Below are 25,866 nucleotides of genomic sequence, written 5' to 3'. Positions count from 1 at the left end.
CTCAGTAATTATAAAGCTGGAAATGACTCTTTGCAGCTGGTTCATGGTTCTTTTTACCTTTCACAGTCTTCCATGAATGCAAAACCCTGGGGTTTGGACGATTTGGGTGAGTGTTTTATTTCTGGTCCACGCATGCTGAGATAGCTCGTGGCGGTAAGCGGGCCTCCATCTCACAAAGATGACTGAGCACTGGGAAGGGATCTGGGGTCCCCGTGGAAAAGGTATTATAAAGCGGCAGAAGAAAAATGGAAAACACAAAAACCAAAAGAAAATTCCCCAAACAGCACAACAAAAAGATTTTGTGTAGCCATGGAGAGGCCTTCAGCACCCAAATCCCACCTGAATGGTGGTGCTCACGGCCTCATGAATAGCAGGCGCAGAGCCGGCTGTGGATAAAATGGAGGCGCCGTCTCCCGCTTGTCTTTTGCTAGTTCAGCTTCCCAGGTCGGCACTGGTTTTTTTTTTTCTAGAAGCTTCACTTCCACTCTTCCTCCACTTCAGGTGCTCAGCATGCCTTTTGCTCTTCCCATCCTTGTTCAGGTAGCCACGCGGGCTCTCGGACAGCCTGGACCCTCGCACGCAGCCGGGGGCACAGAGCCCAGAGGGTGACTGCTGGCCAGAGATGTGGACGAGTCTGCAGAATCTCAACAGACTCTGTAAAGGTGCCAGATTCAGTTGTGTATTTTGCTCATTTAGCCTCTAATTTCAAACACGACCTTGCAGCTCGCGCAAGCAAGAGAAAGGATGGTTGGAGGCTGGAAATGTCAGGACAGAGGCCATGAAGGAGGAAGCAGAGATGAGACTTTCATTCATGCTTTCTTGCTTTCGTCTCCTTTTTCCAAATCAGCCTCAAAAAAGTTTGTATATTTGTCTTATTATAGAACCAACATTTGGCTTGATCGTCTTGATTTCATCTTTGTTTTCTATTTCATTCACTTTTGCATTTATATTTTTACCACTTTCATCGTTTTTCTGGGTGCTTAGCACATCCATTCTTAGTTTTTAAATTTCCTAATATAGGAATTTAAGGATATACATTTCCCTCTAGGTACTATTTTTGCTACATCTACAAGATTCGATATGCAATATTTTCATTATCATTAATTTTTAAACATTCTAGGTTTGCATGACTTTTTTTTTTTCTTTGAGTAATTAGAAGTAAGTTTTTAAGGTTTCCAAATATGTGAGTTCCCTCCCGATTCCCCCCAGTCTTTTTGCTGTGGACTTTCTAATCCCACATCATTGAACTATTTTGTGATCAGAGGACAGGTTCTGTTTGATACGGACTTTTACAAATTTGCTGAGACTTGCTTGTGGGCCTAGAATTGTGATCAGTTTTTGTAAATGTTCCCCGTGTGTGTGCTTGGGAAGAAGGCATATTCCTTAGTTGTTGGGTCTGGCATTCTGTCTCATCCAGTAAACTAAAGGTCTAAATGATGTTGCTCAGATCCCTCTGTCTGTGCTGGATTGTCTGTTTCCTCCAGAGCTTCCCTCAAGTTTCCTTGCCCTGCTTTGTGCAGGCAGAGGCTGGCCTGTACCAACTACAGCAAGGACTCCCTTGGTCCTTGGCTTCCACGGGTTCTGCCAATGGGAGACAGGGCACGAGATTGAAGAGCCATAGAGAAAACAATCGGAGTATTAATTCCTCCAGCTCCCCGCTGCCAGGCTATTTTGGCAAAGACTGCAATCCCCTGTCCAAGACCACTGAGCTTGTCCACACCCTCTCCTTCAGCTACAGGTCTCCCTGGTGTTGGTGCCACACCCCCGTGCAGGCCCTTGAGGCCTTGGGGAGGTAACTGCCCCTGCTGCCAGCTCAGGAGAGGCTTCCTCCACAGTCCTTGGCTGGTGTCTCTAACCTCACCCATGCCTTGTGAACATTTCTTCATTAAACTCTCTCCACTCACCTCATCTGAAGGTGCATCTCTTTTCTGCTAGAATCTAAGTGATAGAATCTCTGGACTCACTTTTTCCTGCTTGACTTAATAATATTAATAATTGATGGAGATGAAATGCAATTTTCCCTTGTGATGGTGGATCTATGCTTTGTGTATAAAGACTGCCCTCCATATCCTTCAGTTCCGCATCCGTGGACTCAACCAATCACAGCTCAAAAATATTCAATAAAAAATTGGGGTCTGTACTGTACATATGCAGACTTGTTTTTCATGTCATTATTCCTCAAGCAATAGAGTCTAACAACTATTTACATAACATTTGCATTGCATTAGGTATTATAAGTAATCTAGAGATGATTTAAAGTATATGGAGGATATGCATAGGTTAAGTAAAAATGCTATGCCATTTTAGACTGGGGACTTGAGTATCTGGGAATATTGGTGTTGAGGGGAAGGGAGAGCCCTGGAACCAATCTCCCACGAATACTAAGGGACTAAGGGACAAAATACAACTGTATTTTTGCTTAATATATTTTGAGGCTTTCTTTTTGTTGAGATGGAGTCTTACTATGTTGCCCTGGCTAGTCTCGAACTCCTGGCCTTAAGAGATCCTCCTGCCTCAGCCTCCTGAGTGGCTGAGACTATAGGCAGGCACTGCTACACCCAGCTAAGGCTATTTTTCTTACGTGCATACAAGCTTAGAACTATAATAACTTCACAGTGAATCTTTTATTTTTATATAGTAGCCTTCTCTGTATCTCATAATGATTTTTGTCTTTACATCTATTGTGTCAATATTAATATAGCTAGCTGTTTGTATAGCAGCTCCTTTTTATATTCTTAAAAATTATTGAGAACTCCAAAGAGACTTTGTTTATTTGGGTTATATATATCCAAATTTACCATATTAGAAATTAAAACTGAGAAAAGGTTTAAAATATTTATTAATTCATTTAAAAATAACAGTAACAAGCTCATTACATGTTGATATGAATAATACATTTTAAAAATTAAATACATTGTATTTTCTGAAAAAAAAATTAGTGAGAAGAGTGGCGGTGCTTTACATTTTTTGTAAATCTCTTTAATGGCTGGTGTATTAGAAGATAGCTGGATTCTTGCATCTGCTTCTGCATATAATCTGTTGGGATATGTTGTTCTGGTTGAAGTTTATGAAAAAAAAATCCAGCTTCATACAGATATGTGGTTGGAAAAGGGAGAAATAGCCTTTTTAGATAATCATGGATATTCACCATTGATACTACACCAACACTCAGTAAGAGGTGGTTCCTTAACGCTGGCTATAATATGAAGTCTGAAACCACATCAGTGACATTTTCATATTCTGTTACATTAAAGCCCACTGATCTATCTTGTACTTTGAATGAGTCTCTTACCCATGCATGATTTTGTAATGTCCTTCATTGGCCCCTTGGAAAATGTTGGTTCACTGAGCTTTGCGGATCTTCTAAGTGTTGATAGATTTAGCTACATAATATCAAAAGATCACTTCTGTACCGTGCATTGTATGTAATGAACTAATTCTAGCCCCAACTCTGCTTTCTGAACTCAAGGCAACTCCTGCGGCTCAGAACACGATACCCTGAAGTTTGGTGCTTTGGAGGGCCAAGTACTTTGAACTGAAGACTGGAAAGGCTTGAGAAGCAAGGTCTCTCTAACCTGCTCCTACCCTCCTGTCTCCTGCCTCTTTTTCTTCCCCGAAGTAAGTCACGGAAGCCAGAATTCCTCTTCCCAAAGGCAAGTCTTAGAACTGAGAACCCCTCTCTCCAAAAGCAAACCATAATACCTAGAAAGGTCACTTTCTCCCTCTTCTCTTGAAGATCCTCACTCCAGAGGGGTCCTGCCCATGCCCAGGAGGAAGGAATGCTACACAGACAGGCCCAGAAGACCTAAACAGTCCTTGCTGGGTTTCCCCCTCAGTCTATTAGCATTAGATCATACCCTTTTGTCCAGCTACATTTCTATATGGCTGTCCATTCTTCATGAAACCTAAGCATAAAAATAATTTTCCCTGGGTCTTTGGGTCTTCATTTCTGAAGGCTCCTGTGTCATGTAAGACTGATTAAATGAGTTTGTTATGCTTTTCTATTGTTAGCCTGTCTTTTGTTATAGGAGATCAGCAGTGACCCTTACAATGGTTAAGAATCACACTTATCTGACCCTACGCAACCTTTTGAATATTTGAATTTTTTGGCAGCACACTTGAATGTTGAATACCTATTTACGGAAAAAAAAATAGAAAATTGAGAAAGGTTTTCGATAGCCATCATCACCTTGTTTATTTACATACTCTTTCAGCACAAGTGCTGTTTGCATAGTGCTGTGAACTGCTCAGGCTGCACCGTCTTATAACTTTCTAAGGGCATGTTGTATTGACCATTGGTTCTGTCTTCCAGGACGACTTGGCATTACACTATAGCTGTTTGCTTCTTTCAGCAGAAACTTGTACCAGACTTCAGGCTCATATTGTAACCTACTTGGCTTAAGATTTTATCTGGAAGACATTGCCAGTAGGTATTCTCCATGACAGTTAAAATATAGTTTACACATTGGTCAAATTTTGATGGCATCCCCAGCACAGTTCAAAGTTCACCAGGGTACCTTGGCACATAGAGGAAAATGAATGTGGTGTAGTAGCAGTTGCCATAGTGACAGCACCAAGGATGTCAGGCCCTGCCCCATTGCCCCTGAGGGGGCTCATCATGAACTCCTCTGGAATCTGTCCTGCCCTATCTCCTGAGGCAACCAGGAAACATAGGGAAGGCTCAGTATCAGCCCTCCCTCACTCCCTGGCCTATTCAGTAGGGCTTAGAATGAGTCTGCTCCTTCCCTGCCTCCAGCTCCAGGGGCTCAGCCACATTCAATCAGTCTCTCATTTGTTCCTAAGGCACATTCACCCCCAGTCAGTCCCAAAGCCCAAAGAAAGGACCACCATGTGTCTGAGTCGCTATCTCCTCTAGAACTCCCCCCATCCCTCACCCCTTTCCATGACTGTATTGGCCTCTTCTGAACGCTAGTGTGGTATTTGAGGGCCTGATTTCTGCCTTAACTTTGCTGGTGCTCCTCTGAGGCTGGAGTGAATCTTAACCTCAAATTAGGACAGGGCAAGGGGATAGTTTTGGGTGGAGGGAGTAGAACTGAGAACTTATCCTCAAGTGTTGTTTTATTTACAGAGAAAATATTGAAACCTGTATTTCAGCCCCAATAAAATATTCTATAGAATCATTCCCAGAAAACACACACACACACACACACACACACACACACACACACACACACACACACTGAATTTGCCTAAGGGACAAGCTCTTTTATGGTGGAAAAGATATAACCTGGAGCAAAAGAATCCATTTCAAGCCAGGCATGGTGGTTCACGCCTGTAATCCTAGCACTCTGGGAGGCCAAGGCGTGTGGATCACTCAAGGTCAGGAGTTTGAAACCAGCCTGGGCAAGAGCAAGACCCCGTCTCTACTAAAAATGGAAAGAAATTAATTGGCCAACTAAAAATATATAGCAATAATTAGCTAGACATGGTGGCACATGCCTGTAGTCCCAGCTACTCGGGAGACTGAGGCAGAAGGATTGCTTGAGCCCAGGAGTTTGAGGTTGTTGTGAACTAAGCAGACGCCATGGCACTCTAGCCAGGGCAACAGAGTGAGACTCTGTCTCAAAAAAAAAAAAAAAGGACCCATTTCAAACTTTAGCCCTACAACTGGACCCAAATGAACATCCCTTTCCCCCAAAAGAGTAAATAAAAAATGAAAAATCCTCCCCAAGCACAAAATCAACAAAACAGACTGACAAACCACAGGACTGGCGAGTTCACAGACTTATTTGCAGCTAATGACACAAGCACCAACCCAACCTGGCTGGCCCCTGAGCCCTCCATTGGGATGCGGGAGATCATCCGCAGTGTGAGCAAAACTGAAGATCAAATAGCCACCAAATTATCTGGAGAGAAAATGAGCCAAGTGCCCGACCAACAACAACAAAAAAATACGGATGGAAAAGAAGTGGTCGAATACACTGAGTTATGTAAGAGTCTGAGAAAGAATTCATAGGGTTTCTGGAAACACAATTTCATCAAGAGCCGAAGGAAAATGAAAAGGAAGACAGCAGGCGTAATTGCTGTGAGCAACAGCCTCCCGCTGAGACAGAAGAGTTTTACCATCAGCCGGGTAAGAATACATCCAGGCAAATACAGGAAACACGGAAACAAATACTTCTCATAAAATCGGGATGGGAGGATAAAAGGGCTCACAGAGACCTGCCACGTGTAGCAGAAAAGAGAGTGGGCAAAGGCCAGAGAAGGTGATAATAGAAAAAGAAAAGTGAGAAAATTACATCTCTGTGGGCACCATGAGGGTGGAGGAAGGCAGGCAAATAGAAGATGCTTAAAATGTAACGGAGCAAAGCACCCACAACCACCGCAGGTCAGATCCTGTTAGAGCGAACGCTGCCAAAGAAAATCTCTTTATGACAAAGGAAACAGGAGGAAGGGGGCAGGTGTAAGTGCAGGAGAAAAAGTGGCTGCTGGAAGTCAGGAGAATCAGGTCGTGATGCTGGTCCTCTTACCAGCCAGCTACGTTGCCTTGTGCACACCACCTAACCCTTCTGCTCGGAGCTTTCTGGTCTGTGACGCCCAGGGCTTAGCGCAGAGGAGTGATCTGTGACTTTTTGGTGGCATGACCCCTCTAAGAATCTGACAAAGTTCATAAATCCTTCCCCCACCCAGAAAAGTTTACGCAGGCTTATACGTGATGTTCCGCACTGTTTCCAGACCCTCTTGCATATTTTGAAAGGAGACATTGGATCTTAGATTTAGAATTATAGTCTTGACTGGTCTTTTATATCTTTTCCAGCTTGAAAAACCTATGGTTCAACGATTTCCAGGTGGTTAAGTGTTTACTTATTTCAAATAATATTTAATGCAACAAAACTCCAGTCCAGGGAGACTCTGCTGGAGTGGGTAGAGGTCGTGCCAAGGGGACTCCAAATGTAGCAGTGACGCGGGTATGAGGAGGCCGTGAGGGGACAGGGGACCGGGCTCATAGTCTCTGGCCTGCCCTTCTAGGAGCGCTGGGTTTTCTACCCACTCAGGCTTTCAATGAAATTTAACCTAACGTATTGCTGGGGTTTGTCTGGGCTCAATGCTTCCTATTTTGATGACCTCATATTCTTTCCCTTGTCCCATTTTTCTCTCTTTCCTTCTCTGACCTTCTCTTCTCACCCTCCTTTATCTTACTTTTTTTTATGAAGTGAGAGAGTGATTAGTGTCTAGTGGCTTGGAGGCAAATATTAAATAACTTTAGAAAGAACGTTCCATGTGCCAGAGGTGGCGCCAGGACAGAGAGACCCATAAAAAAAAATATGAGACACCATCTCTTTATAGTGTGATCGGGAAGATAGGATATAAATATATGAAAAATGAAGTCATCATAAAGGATTAGGTTACAAGAGAGAAGATTACAGTACAAGAAGTGTCTTTAACATCTTCTGTCCTGTGGACGAGCTGCACGGGCCATGAAAGCTATAAGTTTAAAGGAAGTTGAGAAGAGATGCATCTTGGTGTTGGGCAGGGGCCAGGCCTGGAAGGATCTGGGAATACGAGTGTCTGGGAACATTCAAGAGAGAAGGAGGTGAGAGGGCGTTCTTATTCAATTCATCTTGGTTCTCCTCCCTTCCTTTCCAGGGCCCCTACTGGAAGCTCTGCTTCCAAAACTCTAAGTCAGACTACCCTGTAGAAGACAATCAACACGGTGAGCCAGATAAGATGGGGCCATCTTTGGACTAGGGAAAAAGAGCATCTCTTTTGCATCCACCAGGACAGAAAAGAAAAGCTAGCAGGGGTCCTCAGACTACGGCCCACTGGCCACATGCGGCCCGCCAAGGACATTTATCCGGCCTGCCGAGTGTTTTTGCCGCTGCAGCCTGTCCTGCTTAGCAGCCAACTCGTCCCGGGCCCGCACTCTCCAATGGCTCTCCAACGGGCAGAGGGACAGTGAACTGGCCCCCTGTTTAAAAAGTTTGGGGTCCCCTGAGCTAGAGGGACTACTCCTTGGAGAAACCCCTTCATTTCTTCATCAATGTTTTCTGAGTAACTACTGTGTCAGGCACTGAGCTGCACTGTCGGGATACAGCCGTGAGCAAGACATAGGTGGCCCTGACTGCTTGGAATTTAGCAAAGGACAGCCAGGCACCAGTTTGCACTGTGTCCAGCGGCTCTGTTGGCAGAGGATGGCTGATGACAGCACCGCTCTTTCAGCAGGGTGAGAATTCTGACAGCCACCTGCATTCTGTCAGGACCTGCCCTGGCATTCGGCTGGTGGTTGGCTGGTGGGTGCCACCATGAGCAGCCACTTGTCCAGGAGCAGAATTTCTGATTCTGGAAAATGACAAAGATGCCAGGGGAACACCAAAATCAGAGCAGTAAGTGGAATTTCAGCATTCAGCTCCTGATTAATGAAGCTAGTAGTGCGGCAAGAATACAACGTAGAAATCTTCTTGAGGTTTGGGAGAGGTACATTATAGAGATCGGTGGTATTACCAAGAATACAAATAGCAGGTAGGAACAAGTAGGCTTTTGAAAAAGTGCCCAAAACCAGGTAGCACAACAGAGATAAATAAAATACACAGTAAAGAGGCAAAATAATAAAATACTGTAATTTGGCCTCCCAGCATGAAGGAGGGAAGCTGAGACTGGAAGAATGGATTAGAATTCATGAGTCATTTGTTCAGGTTTGAACTGATGGAGCCCTGGCTGTGTGGAGGGGCTGGAGCAAGCTGCTTGCGCTTCCTCACAACCCCAAGATCCCCGTGCCATGGACCCACACTCTCCTCGTTCCTCCTGTGATGCTAACCATTTTTAAAGCAACAACTCTGGGCCCGGCAATGTGTTTTTCATTTCACAAAGCCCTGCTAGGGATAGATAAGGAAACGGGGGCTTGGAGATGTGGAGGACGCAGTTAATTCCAATCTTCGTGAATCGGTGATTAGTGCTCCTCTTCCTACAATCTAGCACTCCCTGTGTCCTTTGTCACTTGTCGAATGACTTCTGTTTAAGAAGCAAAGCAGAAGCCTCATCAGAGTAAGCACCAGGGAGCCAAATGGTCTAGGAATATCCCTTTCCATGGATAAAAAGCAAGGACATCCCTTTAATTACTTCTGCGGCTGCCTTAAATCAGTGTCTGCTAAGGAATTATTTGAGAAACAAGTCGCATCTTGTAGTGCCAGAAAGTAAGAAGGTGATTACAACAAAACCAAAGCCCACGTGGATTGGGGTGGGGGGTATGCTGAAGGTAGACAGCGCCCAGCTGAAAGAGCTTCCAGTGGCCAAAGCAAGAACAACTTGAACAATACTATAAAGGGGTATTCGGTTAGAACCCAAGGTATATAATAAACATTCAAGAGTCCATACTAATATAAGCAAGTGCTCAAGTAAAATAAATAAATGGAGGAGAGAAAAATCTCTGCATAATAATTCCAAATAATTTCTGTAGCTACTTTGCTCTCAAGAGGGGAGCGTAACTCCTCACCCCCCAAGTCCGGGTTGTGGACAGTGACTTCTTTTCAAGGAGTGCAGTGTGGAAGGGTGGAAAAATGTGCAGCTTTACAGGGGAGAAACCCAACAAACCCTCCCTCAGCCAGGGACCGAAGTCCATATCCACAGCGGTGAGTCAGGTTGATGTGATGCGATGACAACGGCACTTTACCTCTGTGATTTCCAAACGCCTGTCATCCTGCGAGAAGGATGTTCTACAAAATAACCCATCAGTCCTCCTCCAAACTGTGAAAAACAGAAAATATCTGAGAACCGGTCAGAGCCAAGAGAAACCTAAGAAGACACGTAGACCAAAGGTACTGAGGTGTCCTGGATGGACCCTGGCACACAAAAAGGACCTCAGGTTAAAAAACAAAGAAATATGAATAAAATAGGGACTCCAGTTAACAATGATGTGTTAATACTGGTTTATTAATTTTAACAAAGACGTTAGTGGTAGGGAAAACTAGGCATGGGGTAGATGGGAACTCTGTCCTCTTCTCAATTTTTTCTGTAAATATAACACTGTTCTAAAGAAAATAAAGTCTATTGAAAAAAAAAATAGGCTAAACTCTATAAGCTGGATAGTTTCAGCATGAATTTAGTGTCCAATGTAGATGGGGCATGTTGCCACTCCAGGCCAGGTCGCTGTCACACCAAGGGCTGCCAGGGCTGCCCTATTGGCCTTTTGAAGGGCTGGGGGAAGGGCTGCGCCTGGGGCGCCCGCGTGCACAGGAGACCGAGCCCTGGGCCTCTCTCCCTGGGACTGTCCCGGTGAGCGGCATGGGCTGGCCCAGGGCTGGGCTGGGAGGGGCTCTGGGAGCAGTTGCAGGAGTCAGGCGGGTTTCCTGGCCCTCGCCCCCAAAACACTCATGGCCCCATTTTGACGCCTGCGTCGCCCCTTCCCAGAAGGCCCTGTGCATTTTTGCCAACCCCAGTCCTGTTTTTTGCTTCTCCCTCCCTTCGTTTGAAGACATTTTCACCGAGCGCTTACTAAGCGCCTCACTGGGCGCTGGGTCTGCGCAGCCCGGGGAGGACGGACGGGAAAAGCAGACTGAGGCACGATCGCAGATCACCGCGAGGAGGCAGAGCTGTGGTGGAGACCCAGGGGAGGGCCCCAAATTAGATGGGATAGCTAGAAAGACCTTTCTTTCCCCTCCACTTAAGACAAAACAAGGGCAAATTTAGAGAAATTGGGTTAGAGAAAGGAGGTATACTCAAACCAGATAGAAATTGGACGTTATTTGGCGTAAAACTCGGGAGATGTAAACAAAATCTGTTGTCATGGATGGAAGGGTGGTGCTCACAGCTGTGCCGTGCTCATAGGATGCGCCCCTCTGACCGACTCCTAGGCCAGCAAGCCACCTTCTCGTCTTTGCTGTGGTTCCCAGGTATTTCAAAGTCAGGAAGGAGGGTCCCTGCATGGGTGACACAGTACTCTAGTCACTAGAAAAGACTGAGTCTCATTGTAAATAAGCTTGCAGCCTGGTGTGCAGTGCTTACGATGGGACTGCCACCCAACCCAAGGAGGACCAAGTCCTGGGACGGCAAGGCTCAGACTCAGCTGTTACAAAGGCAGGCAGAGGGCCTGGCGGGACCCCGCCTAGAGCCCTACTGCTAACATAGTAATGCTGAAACAACTAGGAAAGGCCTTTCTGAAGAGGGGACATTTCCGCTGAGGCCTGAAGGATGCAAAAGAAAAGTCCTGCAAGGTGTGGAGTGCTTGTAGAGGGAACAGCATGTGCGAGGGCTTGGAGGCAAGAATGAGCTTTGCATGTTTAAGGAGCTGAAAGAAGGGCAGAGGGAAGGAGAGGGACACAGGATGAGAATGTGGAAATAAACTTAATGGCTAATAAACACGCTTAACCCATGTAGTCAGATCTATTGGTTCTCTCCCCCAAGAATCGTCCACCTTTGTTAGTGGCGTCGCCATCCACAAATCTAGTGGTTAGCTTTGGTTCTTCTCTTTCTCCCACTGCTACATCTACTCCTTTGGGTATTCCTGTGGGCTCCACCTCCAGAATACCTCCTTCCCAGTCTCCACTGCCCGTGCCTGTGGCTGGTGTAAATGAAAAATCACAAAGACTATCCCCAGATTGCTACATAAAGGCCTTCCGCACGGCCCATCCCTCTGGAAACTCTAAACCTGGGAGAGTCTGGATCTGAGTTCTTGCCCAATTAAAACCTGCATGTATAGTATATGTGTCTGTCCTAAAGTCAGGCTTTTTTAAATTTAGAAAACAATTTTCATATTTCATAAATATATTTGCCCCCAGCATTTCCAGTTATTTTAATGGTAAATAATGCTGGTGCTTATATTTTATTCCACTAGAATTCAGAAGATTAAAGGAATGACAAACTCTAATTCATATTTTGTGCAGCAATCTAAGTTAAAACCTCACTGTCTCTGGCTATTTTAACCTCTTGAGGAGAGAAAAGAATGGTTCATGCGCTCTGTTAAATATTTATAGTCATCACTTTTCCCTTAACATCATTAAGATTTATCTATCTCCCCGTTGAACATATGTTTTTGGAGAACATATTACGTAGGAGCCATTGTGTCCAATGCTGGGGCCTGCTCTCCTTGGAGCTGCAGGAGACACAAGGCCACCAAGAAATCCCCTGACTCACATAGTGACGTGCAGAAGAGGAGCGGAGTGAGGGGAGCGGAGTGAGGGGAGCGGAGTGATGGCAGTGGGAGGCTCCGCTGGGGCTCCCTGGGACATTTTCTGGATAGAACAGCACAGAACTTTCTCCCAAGAGGGCATCGCTGCCCAGGTGATACTCTTTGCTTTGCCCAAAGTACACACTTGGTGTCTGTTGGTTTCTTTGCCTGCGCACGGGTCTGTGTCAACACGCTAGGGTTTATATATAGATCCGTCTTTGCTTGGTCTCTGGGAAGGCTTATCTGGCTCTCACTGAGATCTCTGCTTCTGAATCTATCAATGTTTTATAAGAAAATTGGTCTCAAGCAAGTCATTGTTAACAGAGAGAAATGGAGAATTTTTTTTTACTGTTTCTATTGTACTATTGGTATTTTGGGAATGTGAAGTCACTTATAATGGTCTACGAATCAGTTTTAAATGACTGATGTTTGTTACACAAAAACAAGCACTTTGGATGTATGGCAGTTTTCTATTTTATCTGGTTTGATCTTTTTCTTTATACCTCATTCCAGAAATTGGAATATACCTTTGATATAATTGCCATTCTTTGTAAAACGTTGTTTTTGATCTTTGCTAAATAAACGGAAGGCAAAAGGCTGGCTTCAATGCATGGTGCAGGGGTGAGAGAACCTTTGCTCTCCCCTCTGGAGGTTCGATAATTGAGTCTGCTGAAATAAACTGGCAATAGATCAACAGGAGAAAAGGCGCACAGATGCATTGTGTGCTTGGGGGCATCACAGGAAAGTGAGTACCCAATAGCCCAGTGAGATTCAGAAGCTTGTGTACGCATATGCTTCTTCACAGGGGAGAATGGGGGCTGTAGGCAGTTTTAGAGGAAGAGTGAATGGTGTTTAGGGAGATGAATGGGCCCAAAGAGCAGACAATAGCCTGGGACAAAGGCTCTGAGTGTGGTGTCAACTCTAGTCTTCCTTCTTGCCAGTTTATCTTCCCTGTTTGATGAGGTGATGGGGGGACTCGAGACAGGGGCATTCCTTCTGGAGGAACTGTCCTTCGTCTGTGCTTAGGGAGAGGCAGAGGGGTGAGCACAGGGGTGGGAGGTCAGAGAGAGCTTGGTTCTGAGGCTGCCCCTGTAGTTCAAAGCACTCAGCACGTCAAAGCCCCAGGCTTTGGGGTATCATTTTCTGAGCCCCAACAATGGTTTCAGTGCAGCAGGACACTGTTTTCTGATTTCTCTTCACCCTTTTGTTTGGAATCGTCCTCATCAGGTGGCGGCAGAATCTTTTAAAAATTGGTACTGTAGTCCAGCTTTGCAAGTTTATCTCATCGCTCTGGTCCGAAACCATGGAAGCCCTACGCCTGCTCCTACTGAGCACTCAAGCGTGGCTTGGGGGACCCTATCACCTCAAAAGTCTTGAACTGTTTTGTTCCACCTACGCCCAGTGCGGACGTCTTTTCTCCTTATCTTTCCTTAGTTACAGGTACCCAGGGCCACCCATGCGGAGAGGCAGGTGGGCCTGAACGACGGCTGGGACTCTGAAGTGTCTCCTGATGAAGGGTCCGAGGGTGGCGTGTGCTGGTCAAGTCCAGCTCCCTGTTGCCAATGGGAGAACTAGCCGGAGTAGGCTCTGGGTGCCGGGGGGGAGGGGCTCGCCTCGCCTGGCAGGGTGGTTGGGGGTGATGTGTCCCTGGCGGGCTCTGCACCCCCAGCTCCCCCTTCAGGGGGGCTTGGCCAGGGTCAGACCCTGGCTCCTCCCTCACTTTCTACCAGGTCCAGTTTCCACCTCCTCTTAGTCTTGTAGAGATATAGAGTCCTTCCCTTTTCCTTCCTGTGTTCCTGAGAGGAAGTGACAGAGAAAGGACAGAGACTCAGCAGAGGCTGGCTCGGTGTGGATGCAAAGGTGACTTGGTGGGAAAAGGGAATGCTCTGTTTAGAGCTCGGGTGTGCGCGTGGTCAGCCCAGGGTGCTCTGTTAGGCCGAGCTTCTGCCGACATTTCCAGGGCCGTGGGTGTCCCTGGGGACTGTGTAAAGCAGCACAGCTCTCCTTCCAGACACCCTGGGTCCCTCCCTGCAGCCGCCACAGGCTTCCCATCTATTTCTGCCTTTCGTCCCGTGTAAGCCCTGGGAATCCATCATTCCCAAGCAGTCCCTCTTCTCCCGGGGGGGCTGTCTTCAAAGCGGGCTGCATCTTTCACATTGGCCCTCACTCCTTGCTCTCACTAGAGTAAGTGCGCGATAGCTTGGCTTTTCAATGGCCTTTTACTGTCAGTCTCTCTAGGGAGAAGGCACGAGTAACAGCTATTCGAATAGCTACACGGACTCAAGAAAATAGTGGTTGAACATTGCTCCAAACTCTACCCTGGGACACAAAGGGGCCTAAGGCTTCTTTTAACCTTCCTTTCTCGAAACCCTTTTTCTGGGTGGCACTGTGGCTGTCCTCTGGGTTTTGCCTGTGATGTTTGTTCTGTCCAGGGTTCTCTGGGCTGAGTGCTTCTAAGGGATATAGGAAAAGAAAATAGAGTGTTTTTTCTATTCTATTTTACATAGTCACTCGATACAACGGTTCTGACATTGGATATGTTTCCTATATTCACCAAGCAATTCTGGAGCAGACCCTGGTTGGACGGCCTCTGATTCAATTCAGCTCTGACACCAACCAGAGAGCACTGGCCACACAGGTTAAGGGCTCAGTCCCACAACAGCGCCCCCCACTGCAGACGCACCCACCCCAAGCCCCGGGTTGCCACCTATACAAAGCTGAGCACCGACTACTCCCTCCTTGGGCTCAATGAGTTTACTAGAGTGACTCATGGAACTCAAGGAAACACTTGGCCTACATTTACCCATTTGTTATAAAGGATCTTACAGAGGTACAGGTGACCAGCCAGATGGAAGAGCTGCATAGCTGAGGTTTGGGAGAAGGGGTGAGGAGCTTCGATTCTTCCCCCAGGTGCACCACCCTCTGGGAACCTCCATTTGCTCAGCAATCTGGAAGCTCCCTGAACCCAGTCCTTTTTGGGTTTTTAGGGAGGCTTCATTGCCCAGGCATGATTGATGACATCATTGGCCATGCATGATCAACTCAACCTTCAGCCCACTCCCCTGCAGGATGGGGGATTAGATGGAAAGTTTCAACTCTCTAAACACAGTTGCTCCCTCCCGCCTACCGCAAAAAGCCCTCCATCCTGAGGCTATCCTGGGGCTCCTGACACCAGCCATCTCATTAGCAACAAAAGACATTCTTATCACTCTGGAGATGAGGACCGGATACATATTTCCCAGTATCACAGCGCTGAACTAGGCTTCCTAGCTCCTACCTACTTTAAGGTTAGTGTCTTCCAGGATTGCCAGCCACTTTCCCGACAATCACTGGGCTCCCTGTGGAAGCACTTCCCTTCAAGCCCTCTCACCTGTATGTGCCAGTCCCGCTTGGCATCTCCTCCTGTGGTTCCAGCCTCTAGACAAAACCCCTGGTACCTGGGCCTTCTTTTCTCTTCTTAGCTTGGTTTGTGTCCAGCTCAGGGGCAAGCTGCTCAAGCCTGTTCCAATCTCAGGTGAACATGCCACTCTCCTCCAGCTGTTGCTTTATGTCAGGTTTTGGCCCAGAGGGTCTATGAATAATCATTGGTGCACAACAATCTCAAAAGGAAGGCAAGAGAGCCTACGGCTAAATGAGCAGGCTCTGAAGTCTGCTCCCTCAGCTTGTGGCTGGGCTTCACCACTTATTAATAGTAGCTGTGTGACTTTGATGAAACTCACCTAGCTTTAAATGGGATGGTAATATGTCTACATATACAGTTGTGATAAAGATTAAATACAGAGCTCTCAGAACAGGGCCTGGCTTGGGGAAGGTGCTTGATCCATGTGAGCTGTGATTATTCCCACTTTAGAGGCAGAGAAACTGAGGCCTGGAGAAGTCAGGTTACTTACTTAAGACCATCCAGCTGCAAAGCGGAGGAGCTGAATTCCAAGCCCAAGGCAGCCTGGCTGCAGACCCTTCCCCTTAGCTGCAGGGCAGTGCCAGCTGATGCAAGCTCCGCCATCTGCCACTGGTCGGCCCTACGTGAGCCCCCTCTGACACCTCCCACATGGCCTGTCAACCTAAAATGAGTAACAGAGCAAAGAGTTTATTAGGGAAGAGTGGGGGATTGCAACACAGGGTTTGTGCAATGGCATATCCAAAGAGATTGGGGCAAGAGGAAACTTTTTTTTAATTTCGGCATATTATGGGGGTACAGATTTTAAGGTTTCAATAAATGCCCTTTCCCCCCTCCCCCCACAAGTCTGAGTTTCCAGCATGACCATCCCCCAGATGGTGCACATCTCACTCATTATGTATGTATATACCCAACCCCCCCCTCCCACCTGCCCAATACCCTATTACTGTAGTACCTATGTGTCCACTTAGGTGCTGCTCAGTTAATACCAGTTTGCTGGGGAGTATATGTGGTGCTTGTTTTTCCAGTCTTGGGATACTTTTAAAGATGGAGAGAAGTCCATGTAAGTTGTTTTAAAACAAAGATCACTGGTTACAGGGACTTGTTGCAGGAGTTGGCATTCATTCATTGGTGAGGACAGCCATGTTAGGCAAGTGTCCTTGTGTAAGTGGCTTATCTCGAATGCTGAAGTTCTTGTCATAGACATACTTGTGTGAGGTCTCCCAGTTCCATTTTGGTAGGGTTTGACGTTAGTGATTCCATTTCCATGCTGAGGGCTCTCACCGCCTTCTGGCTGTATTGCATTCCCTCCAGCTCTCCTACTTGGGTGCTGAGCAGGCTTTGGGGAGAGGAGACCAGCTTACCACGAGGCCACTCAGTGCCCACTGAGCTGTCAAGTCCTTCTGGCGGGTCCCTCCCTCCACACACTTCCTTTGTTCTCAGTGATCCACCACTCAGGCACATCTCGTATCCCCAGGGGAGAGCTCTTTAATAAAAAAGTGTAAAACTCACAGAATAATAACCAATAATATTTCCACCGAGGAAAGGGCGGTTCCCTTGCACAGGTATGGACAACCCAGTTCAGGTGCAAAGGAAAGTTGTTTTGGGCTTTCATCCAAAACTCATACCAAACGCGCAGGCACTAATTTATTTTTAGGTTTTAAATTGTTCAGAAAACAACGTTCCCATTTTCCATAGCCTCGATTGTTTGGGTTTTATCCAGGTTCACAGGACACGCTTTGAAACACCACAACAAAGTCTGGGTGGTGGGGAGACAGAGCCGAGAGGAAGGATTCGGGGAGAGGGAGCTTTGCTTTTTGATGGCAAGCAGGAAGGACCAAAGGTCTTGGAACGGAGCCGGGTCCTGTCATACTTCTGGCCCCATTGTAAAGCCCGAGGTGGTTTGGCTAAACATCAGAATGTGGGGGTGTTTCTCTGAATTAAACTTTATTGCATAGGGACTATATACAAGAAATTCCATTTTTATGAATTTCAAAAGTGTGATCTTTTTTTTTTTCTTTCTTTCTTTTTGACTTGAGAGTTCTAGTATTTTGTTAGAAAGACAGTATGGAAACAAATTGGACCAGTGACTCTAGAGACAGAAAACCTGGGCTCTTGCACAGGTAAAGTCCCTGAACTCCTTGAGCCTTGGTTTCTCTTAATGAAGGTGCATGGCTGTCTGGGGGTGGGGGGGAGGGATTGGCTCCATAAACTGGGCACAGCAGCCACACCTAAAGTGGTAGCCTTCTTATTATCTTGTTATGGGGCACCAAACTCCATCAGGAACCAGAGTCAGGTACAGTGTAGTAACCTGGAATTCCTCATTGATGCTTCGCAGTGAGAAACGCTTTTAGAATGGGAACTGGGCCTTCTCCATTTTAGACATAATTTTGGTCAAACCAATTTGATAAGAGCACAACTGGTACTTTGCTCTTTTAAATAAAAGCCCATTACTACAGAGAACATAAGGAGAAAATGTATTGTTTATTGCTTTGCATAAAACTTTTTGACACAATATTTAATCATATTTCCAAAACAGAAATTAGGAGGAAGCTCTTTAAAAAGCATATCTAATGCAGTATTCTTTTCTCATTTTTAAAAACCTTTTGTAACAGAAATTTCAAACATATACACCAAAGTAGAGAGAACACTAAAATGAATCCCCATGTTTCCATTACCAGTTTCAACAATTATAAACTCTTGGCCAAGCTTATTTTTTCTGTTTTCCCTCATACTTGTTCCTCCCATATTATTTTGAAGCAAATGCCAGATATTGTGTCATTTTATCCATAAGTGTTTCAACATGTATCATCTGAAGATAAGGATTCTTTCCCCCCAACATTTTATTAAGAAAAATTTGAAACATACAGCACAGATGAAAGCTGTATGTCCAACCACCTAGATGTCACTGTCAACTTCTCACTATACTTCTTTGTCCTATAGCTCCCCATCTACCTGTCCCTCCATCCATTAAGCCATCTTGTCTTCTTTTTGACGCATTTCAGAGTAACTTGTGGACATCTGTACCTTCCTCCTTAAACACTTCAACATACACATCATCAGCTAGAGTTCAATATTTGTTTATAGCTTTTCCCCCATTAGATATAATATTTATTATCAATGAAATACACAAATATGAAGCACACATTTGCAGCATTTCGACAAATGTACTCCAAACTCCTATCAAGATAGAGAATATTGGGCCGGGCGCGGTGGCTCACGCCTGTAATCCTAGCTCTTGGGAGGCCGAGGCGGGCGGATTGCTCAAGGTCAGGAGTTCAAAACCAGCCTGAGCAAGAGCGAGACCTTGTCTCTACTATAAATAGAAAGAAATTAATTGGCCAACTGATATATATAGAAAAAATTAGCCGGGCATGGTGGCGCATGCCTGTAGTCCCAGCTACTCGGGAGGCTGAGGCAGAAGGATCGCTTGAGCCCAGGAGTTTGAGGTTGCTGTGAGCTAGGCTGACGCCACGGCACTCACTCTAGCCTGGACAACAAAGCGAGACTCTGTCTCAAAAAAAAAAAAAAAAAGATAGAGAATATTACCACCACCCCAGAAAGTTCCCTCATGATCCTTCTTAGTCAATTTACCAACCACCCCACCCAATTCTGATCTTGCACTATAGATCCGTCAAAGCTGTACTTTTCAGGATTTATCTTGTCTGTTGTAACTAACCATCAAAACAGTATACACAGGATAAACTCTTTTTGATTTGCACTCTGCCCCCCAATGTCGTGTGTTTTTCAAGTGCCACCCAGGCTTGGGTTAGGGTGACTCCATATTTCCAGCCTCACTCCTCAATAGGGCAGTTCTCTGTGTGGTGTGCGTGAGATCTTGTTTGAGCAAAGGGATCTATTGCTAGCATCAGTTTGAAAATTAATGCTCTAGTCCTTTCAGCTCCAAGTTTGTTTGTGGTTGGAAGCATATTTGGCCACTTAGTAGTTCCCTGGGCAGTTGTCCACTTAGTACTGCCCAGAATCATGTCGGTCATGAGAGCCATCTGCCTAATCTTTCGCTTGCAAAGAAATTCGAGGGCTTTGAAGGTTCTTTGGAAGTGTTGTTGGGAGTTATTCTGTTCAAATGACCTCTGCTTATTCCCATCTCTGGCCAATAAAACTCCAGACTGAAAACCTCCCTCCAATGACAATCGAAAAGGCAATTTATACCTTGTCTTTCTTCAAAGTACCAAATGACTTTGTAATCCAGATGTCAGCAGACATTGTCCCCTGAAGTTCGAGTGAAATTGGCTTGAATGCCATCCCATGTGCAGGAGCCACCCCTGCCCTAGCCACTGCTCTGGGCAGCCAGGCCGTTTGTTTTCCTTGTACCTCCGGCCTGAGCTCCCAAGTCTACTGAATTATTCAGTGTCTGGGTCACCTTGCTCTTCTCCACGCAAGTGTGCCATGTAGACCCTGAAGTGGTGCTTTAGCCCCTTTACTTAGATATCTGCTGAAACTCACTATCACAAGCATTTTTGTGTATATAAGAAGCATTTCTAAAGGTTTAGGAAATTGGAGGAGGAATCAAAGAAATGCAAAAATCTTAAAAAATTTTAATTTCAAAAGAGATTTCTATTTTGAAAGGAGCTTTATCTGCTCGTTCATGTTGTCTGGCTGTGCCTTCTCTTCTCTCTCCCCTCCTCCTGAAATGGCTGTTTGTTTTTTATACAGAACAGTTTTATTTTCTCTTTTTGTCCTTGTCTTCTTCCACGCTGCCCTCACCCAGTGGCTGTCTCAAGACTATTTTCCTGGTCACTGCTATGCAAGGAATTACAGTGCAGCATTAAGATTTTATATGTAAAATGTGTCCTCACATGGCAGAGGAGTGGAAGAGCATGAGAGCCGAACTCTCTCTGAAACCTCTTTTATAAGGGCATTGATTCATCCACGAGCACTCTTCTCATCACTTCACAAAGGCCTCACCTCTTAATACCACCACAATGGGGATTAAGTTTCAGCACGAATTTTGGAGGGGACACATATTCAAACTATAGCGCCAGCTAATCTCTGCCAAGTGTTAATGACTGTTCTCCCCTCGGGCTCCCTGTGCCGTGTGTCCCGGATGTAGGGGACGATGCCTGGACTGATCTATTCCAGCCCCCCCGCTGCCCCCTCCATTCATGCCTTGTGCGCGGCTGTCTCCTGAATCTATGCTTAAGTCTGCTTATCCTGCTGAACAGGGCGAGTGATACATGTTAAAAATAAATAGGGTCCTGCCTGTCCCGTGGCACAATAAAGCACAGGGAGCCTCTGTGGCGGTGTCAGGAGGCTGGACTAATGACTAGACAATGGCTCCTGTTGGGCCCTTCTGCGAAGGCTGAGGAACAGCCTTGGATGGCGAGACTGGAAAGTCTGGAGGGGTGAAGGTTGCAGGGTAACTAGGCTGGCAGGAGGGCCTCGTGGAGGGAGGCAAGGGCGGCCCTCCTGCACTCCGTGCTGCTGACGAAGGGCGTCCCTGCCGCCCCAGGGCCAGTCCTCAGAAGCAGCAGAGGAACCTGGCAGGTGTAGGTGCCTTTACTGCCTCTTGCCTCCCTGACCCTGGCTCTAAGAACATGAGGAGTGTTCTGAACGTGTCCTGAGCAGGAACCTTGTGAGTATTTCAATTCACTCACTGGTGTGGGCTAAATTGTATCCTACCAAAACTCATGTGTTGCAGCCCTAACCCCTATAGTAACTAGAATGTGACCTTATTTGGAGAGAGAGTCTTTAGAGAGGCAATCAAATTAAGATGAGGTTATTAAGGTGGGCCCTAATCCAATATGACTGATGTCTTTATAAAAAGGGGAAATTTGGACACAGACTTAGCTACATACGGCGAGAACGCTGCGTAAACATGAAGACGGCCAAGTGCAAGCCAAGGAGAGACCCTGGGACAGACTCTTCCCTCACAGCCCTCAGAAGGACCAATCCTGCTAACACCTTGATTTTGAATGTCCAGGCTCCAGAACTGTGAGACAATACATTTCTCTTGTTTAAGCCACCCGGTCTTTGGTATTTTGTTATGGCAATCCTAGCAAACAAATACACTCCCCAGTAGGTTAGCTTTTTGGGATTTGCATATGAAGAAGCAGTTCTGACTTTTAGAGTGGATGGAAAGCACTTTCAGCCACCCTCTGCTTTGTCCCTCTCCCTGTTTTGGAGGAAGCTTCATGGTCAGGGTTTTGCAGTCTCAGCTAAGTCTGACTGCTGATGCTAACATTTACCACCTGTGAGAAATTGGGCAACTTGCTTAACCTCTCTGGTCCTCAAGCTCTGTAACCGCAGAAGGAGGATAAGAATGTCTACCACACTGGGGGAGGGGAGTGGGGTAATGTGAGAATTTAATGCTGTAAAACAAACATATAAGATGCCTTCCCACCCATAACTCATTTAATGGATGTTGCACTGTTCACATGCCCTGGGCAGTCAAGTTACGTATCACATGACCTTAATCCCCTTCTCCAAAAAATAGTTGACTACAGCAAGAGTGACTCCTGATCCAAGGGCAGCCAATGCACAGGCCTGGCCAGCTACCCGTGACCAGGTATAGGAAGATGGCTGGGTCACTGCACTAACAAATTCTTGGGAATTTGGACCAAACAATATGAAGAAAAACTACTAGTGGTGGGATTTTTAGCTGAGAAGTTGTGGGGTAGAGTCAGGACCCAGCAGGCTGTGTGAAGGCTCAAGTTATGAGGGGAAAACAATCAAGGGTGATCTGAAAGGCTGAGCAAAGCTTCAGCTAAAGGAAAAGAGAGAGAGAGAGAGAGAGAGAGAGAGAGAGAATGCACACATGCATGTGAGCCACTGTGTCAGCTCAGGTCCCATAGTCAGCCCCTCTTAAAGTAGATGCATGGGTACCTGCTTCTCTTAACCAGAAAATTCTAACTGAAGCAAAGGAGATTCTATGTATCAGATGAGAGTCTTGGGGCAAGTGCTCAGTAATGTTAGTTACATTCTGTTACCTCCTTCCAGGGTCTTCTTTGGTCCCCACCTCTCAGGGTAGAGCTGGGGGCCAAAGAAGAACAAGGGGAAACAAGGCAACTAAGAACAGGTGAGTTGCTGGGAGGGCTGAGAAGGAACTATAGTTGGTGTATAATTCTTCCCCTCCCTGGTCCCCCCTCCCTCTGTCCCTGTCTTCCTGCAAGTGGAATGCCTACTGTGTGCCCAGCACAGGTGCTGCAGACGCAGTGCTGGAGAAGATCTGTGGTCTTAGTATTCTAATGGGAAAGACAGATGGTAAACAAGTAAACAAACGAAAAATGAACGAGATGGCGCCATGAGGAAATAAAAGAAGATGATGGACAGAGATGGGTTGAAATGGGCTTGCAGGAGCCAGGCCCACCGCAGTCTCCCCTGAGGTGAGTCACATGGCCCCCGCTCTGGGCATGACACTCTGCTGTCGCCATCTTGAGGGTCTTCGTACCTTTTTTAAACAAGGGGCCTTTCATTTTCATTTTGCACTCTACCAGGTCCTGCCTGACAGGGGAGAGGGAAACGAGGCAGAGCCACCTGGGCACATGTTGTTGAAGCACAAATCACCCCGCATACACAGTAATTTTCTAATGTAGCCAGTTGATGAACCATGAACGGAGAGGAGGTTGTGCCATTCTCTTTCTTTGAAGAGTTTGAAAAATCTTGCAAAGCCTCGCTCTCCAGCTACGTTTACATATGTGGTTCTGCCTCAAGGCAGGGACATGGGGATTATGCTTGAGGTTCCTGCCTGTTTGTCTATACATCCTTTGTGAGTACAGACAACTTCAAGGGGTTTTGTGAAGAAACCATTTCTCCCTTTTAAAGGGTGCACTGAACGTCACAAAAACCTGTCAGTGAGAAACTAAAACTATCCCAAGAGAGGCAGGAGCTACAAGGGAGTGCGATCACTCGCACCCACTGCCTGCTCATTCGGGCACCATGGAGCGCCTGCCAGGGCCGCTGCAGGCAGCCGTCCACGAGGGGCTGAAAGGCCCACACTGCATATTTAAAAAGGAATTCAGAATGAGGTTGATGCTTCCTGAAGTGTCTGGATTAAAAAAAAAAAAACAAGCCATCTGGTTTTCCAAAAATATTTGAAAATGGTTGTTTGTTTGCCACAATGAGGGGAGATACAAGACATTCCTTCTAGAAACAGGAGTCCTAGTTGCTTCTGTGGATTGCATTTCAAGCAAACAATTCCAGGAGTAATGGGCATGGGCCATATGATGCTAACTTTAATATAGAGGTGAGTTGATCTCTGTCCTGGTGAATGGCCATTGTTATTTTAGGGACTTTTCCCTGTTGAAAAGGATGGGAGGACATAAGAGTAACGAGATTTTTGTAAGTGTGTATCATATAAGCACAAGGTGCTTTGGTGGCCGGTGGATGAAACGAATGCTCCCTGAATTTCTTACCTGTGAAGACATTTTCTTCCACGTACCCCAGTGTTAGGTGTGCATTATGTGTGCAGGGACTTTTTATTTTTCTATTAGTTGTGTGTTTTGAGGAGATGGTGGTTGACGTTTTTATTTCTCCTCATCTAGGTAGATTTGCAATCCATACCATAATAGAAGAAAAAATGACTAGACAGAGGTTTAAGGGATGCAGCCACAGACAATTATAGAAATCATGTTAGGGGGAAAAAATGATGGCTCCAAGAAACTCCACCTCTTATCTGGGTGGAGAAACAATTAGAGAACAATACGAGACAGTATATAATCAAGTGCTAAATTGCGTGGTGCGGATAATGAGTGCTATAGGGATTCAGAGAAAGGGAGCCGACGACTATGGAACAATTCACTGCGTTCCGTGCCAACAGCCCCACTTCCAGGGAGAGATGTGTGCATTTTCTTTGAGAGTTGATTGTGAGGCTCATCTGGCCCACTTTGTGAATCTGTCATTAATGGGCAGGATCAGGTCTTTCGTATGTGCGATTGCACATCGGTTGTGATGGAGCCCGGATAAGTGGGAAGTGGAAACCAATAACTCACGGCGAGTCCTCAGGTCTGGGTGAGCAAAGCGACAAGATGGCCTCTGCGTGACAAGCATCCGCTTCAGTCTCCCTGACAACAATTTCCGCAGAGTCGAAAGCCATTAAGAGGTGGATCTCTACAGCGATAGCCTGCATTTTCCAAGGGATAAATCTTTCCTGCTACAGAGGTTGGCAGCTGAATTTCGGTTCCCCTGGCTCCTCTCCTTCACGCTTTCCACAGAGCAGCGCAAAGCCAGCAGCGGCTGATGGGGACGGTAAATATTTCTCATACAGGGTGAGAAATCTCTCCCGATTTGCGACGAGACATCACTTTCTCTGAGTGAAGGGTTAACATCAGTCAGGCTGTGAATGTGCTTGGCTTTCAGCTGTTCCCCAGGAAGTGTAATACCTAGAGATTTGGAAAGCTCCTAACCATATCTGAAGTTGTGACACGCTTACATCCTAAAATTCTCCAAGACGTAAATATGGACCATTTTCTCGGACAGACGTAGGTGAGAACAAAAAGCTGTAGGATACCCGAACCAGCGTGAGCAATCCATTTGAATCTATATTTAATTTCAAGCTCCAATTAAAGAACGTTGATGAATTTAGACCTGTTAAGCTTGTCTGCCTGCAGGATTGTTAAACTGTTAAACCCCTTGGCATGTCATAGACGCTGCTTTGGTGTAACACATGTCAATCGTGGTTTCTGGTGGACATGGCCACAGAAGAGCACACCCCTACTTTTTTTCTTTTTGCTTTGTTTTTTTCTTTTTGCTTTTGCTTTTCTTTATGAAGTGTGGGGACAGGAACGAGCACTTGGATTATTATTATGACCAGATTTTAATGTTCTTTTTGAAAAAATTAAGTTCTTTTTGTAAGTAATTATTTTTACTTTAATGGATAAAGAAAAATGTGACTGATAAAAAAAATTTCATTATTATTGCCCACAAACCCATTTCTGTTTTTATATCAGGGCCTGAATTTAGTCACTGAGTGGAATTAGGCTATGAAAAAGCATCTTGCAATTAAGACCTCCCAGTCCCACCCATTTTGGCAACCAAAGTGACGAACATTGGCTGGCAAGTGAAATGATAACGATAACAGATATTTCTTGAGCCCTTCCCATGTGTAGATACTACACAAGGCCATTTATATGTTATTTTTTCTCATAATCCTCATAGCCACTATACTCCTCATTTTACAGGTGCAGAAACAAGACACAGAGGATGATAACTTGCCCCAAGAGAGTAGCAGAGCTGAGTTCCATACCATGCAATTTAATGCCCAACCACACACTTGACCACCATGCTATTGCACCCAGCATAGTGTGGTTTGGAAGGTTGATGTGCTGGGGAAAGTCTCTCCTAAACTTGGGCAGAGTTGAGAGCAGGGCGCCCCGGCCCAGAAGTCCATGGG

The 25,866-nt window shown here is 45.9% G+C and overlaps 1 long non-coding RNA gene across 2 annotated transcripts in view; it reads left to right on the top strand.

Moving 5' to 3' along the window:
- LOC105865080 (uncharacterized) overlaps window positions 1-25,866 on the top strand; it is a 42,608-nt gene that overhangs the window by 7,889 nt on the left and 8,853 nt on the right. The window contains exons 2-3 of one of the 2 annotated variants that reach the window (XR_012920570.1): window positions 3,470-3,618; window positions 3,737-4,274. This is a non-coding gene — a long non-coding RNA (uncharacterized LOC105865080). Of the gene's footprint in view, window positions 1-3,469; window positions 3,619-3,736; window positions 4,275-25,866 lie in introns of those variants that run through there. The other variant, XR_001151307.3, reaches the window with a different exon arrangement.

This window comes from Microcebus murinus, chromosome 8, assembly GCF_040939455.1.
Source record: "Microcebus murinus isolate Inina chromosome 8, M.murinus_Inina_mat1.0, whole genome shotgun sequence".
In the NCBI taxonomy this organism is placed as follows: domain Eukaryota; kingdom Metazoa; phylum Chordata; class Mammalia; order Primates; family Cheirogaleidae; genus Microcebus; species Microcebus murinus.
Note: the sequence above shows the minus strand (reverse complement) of the source record. Positions and strands in the feature narration are given on the sequence as shown.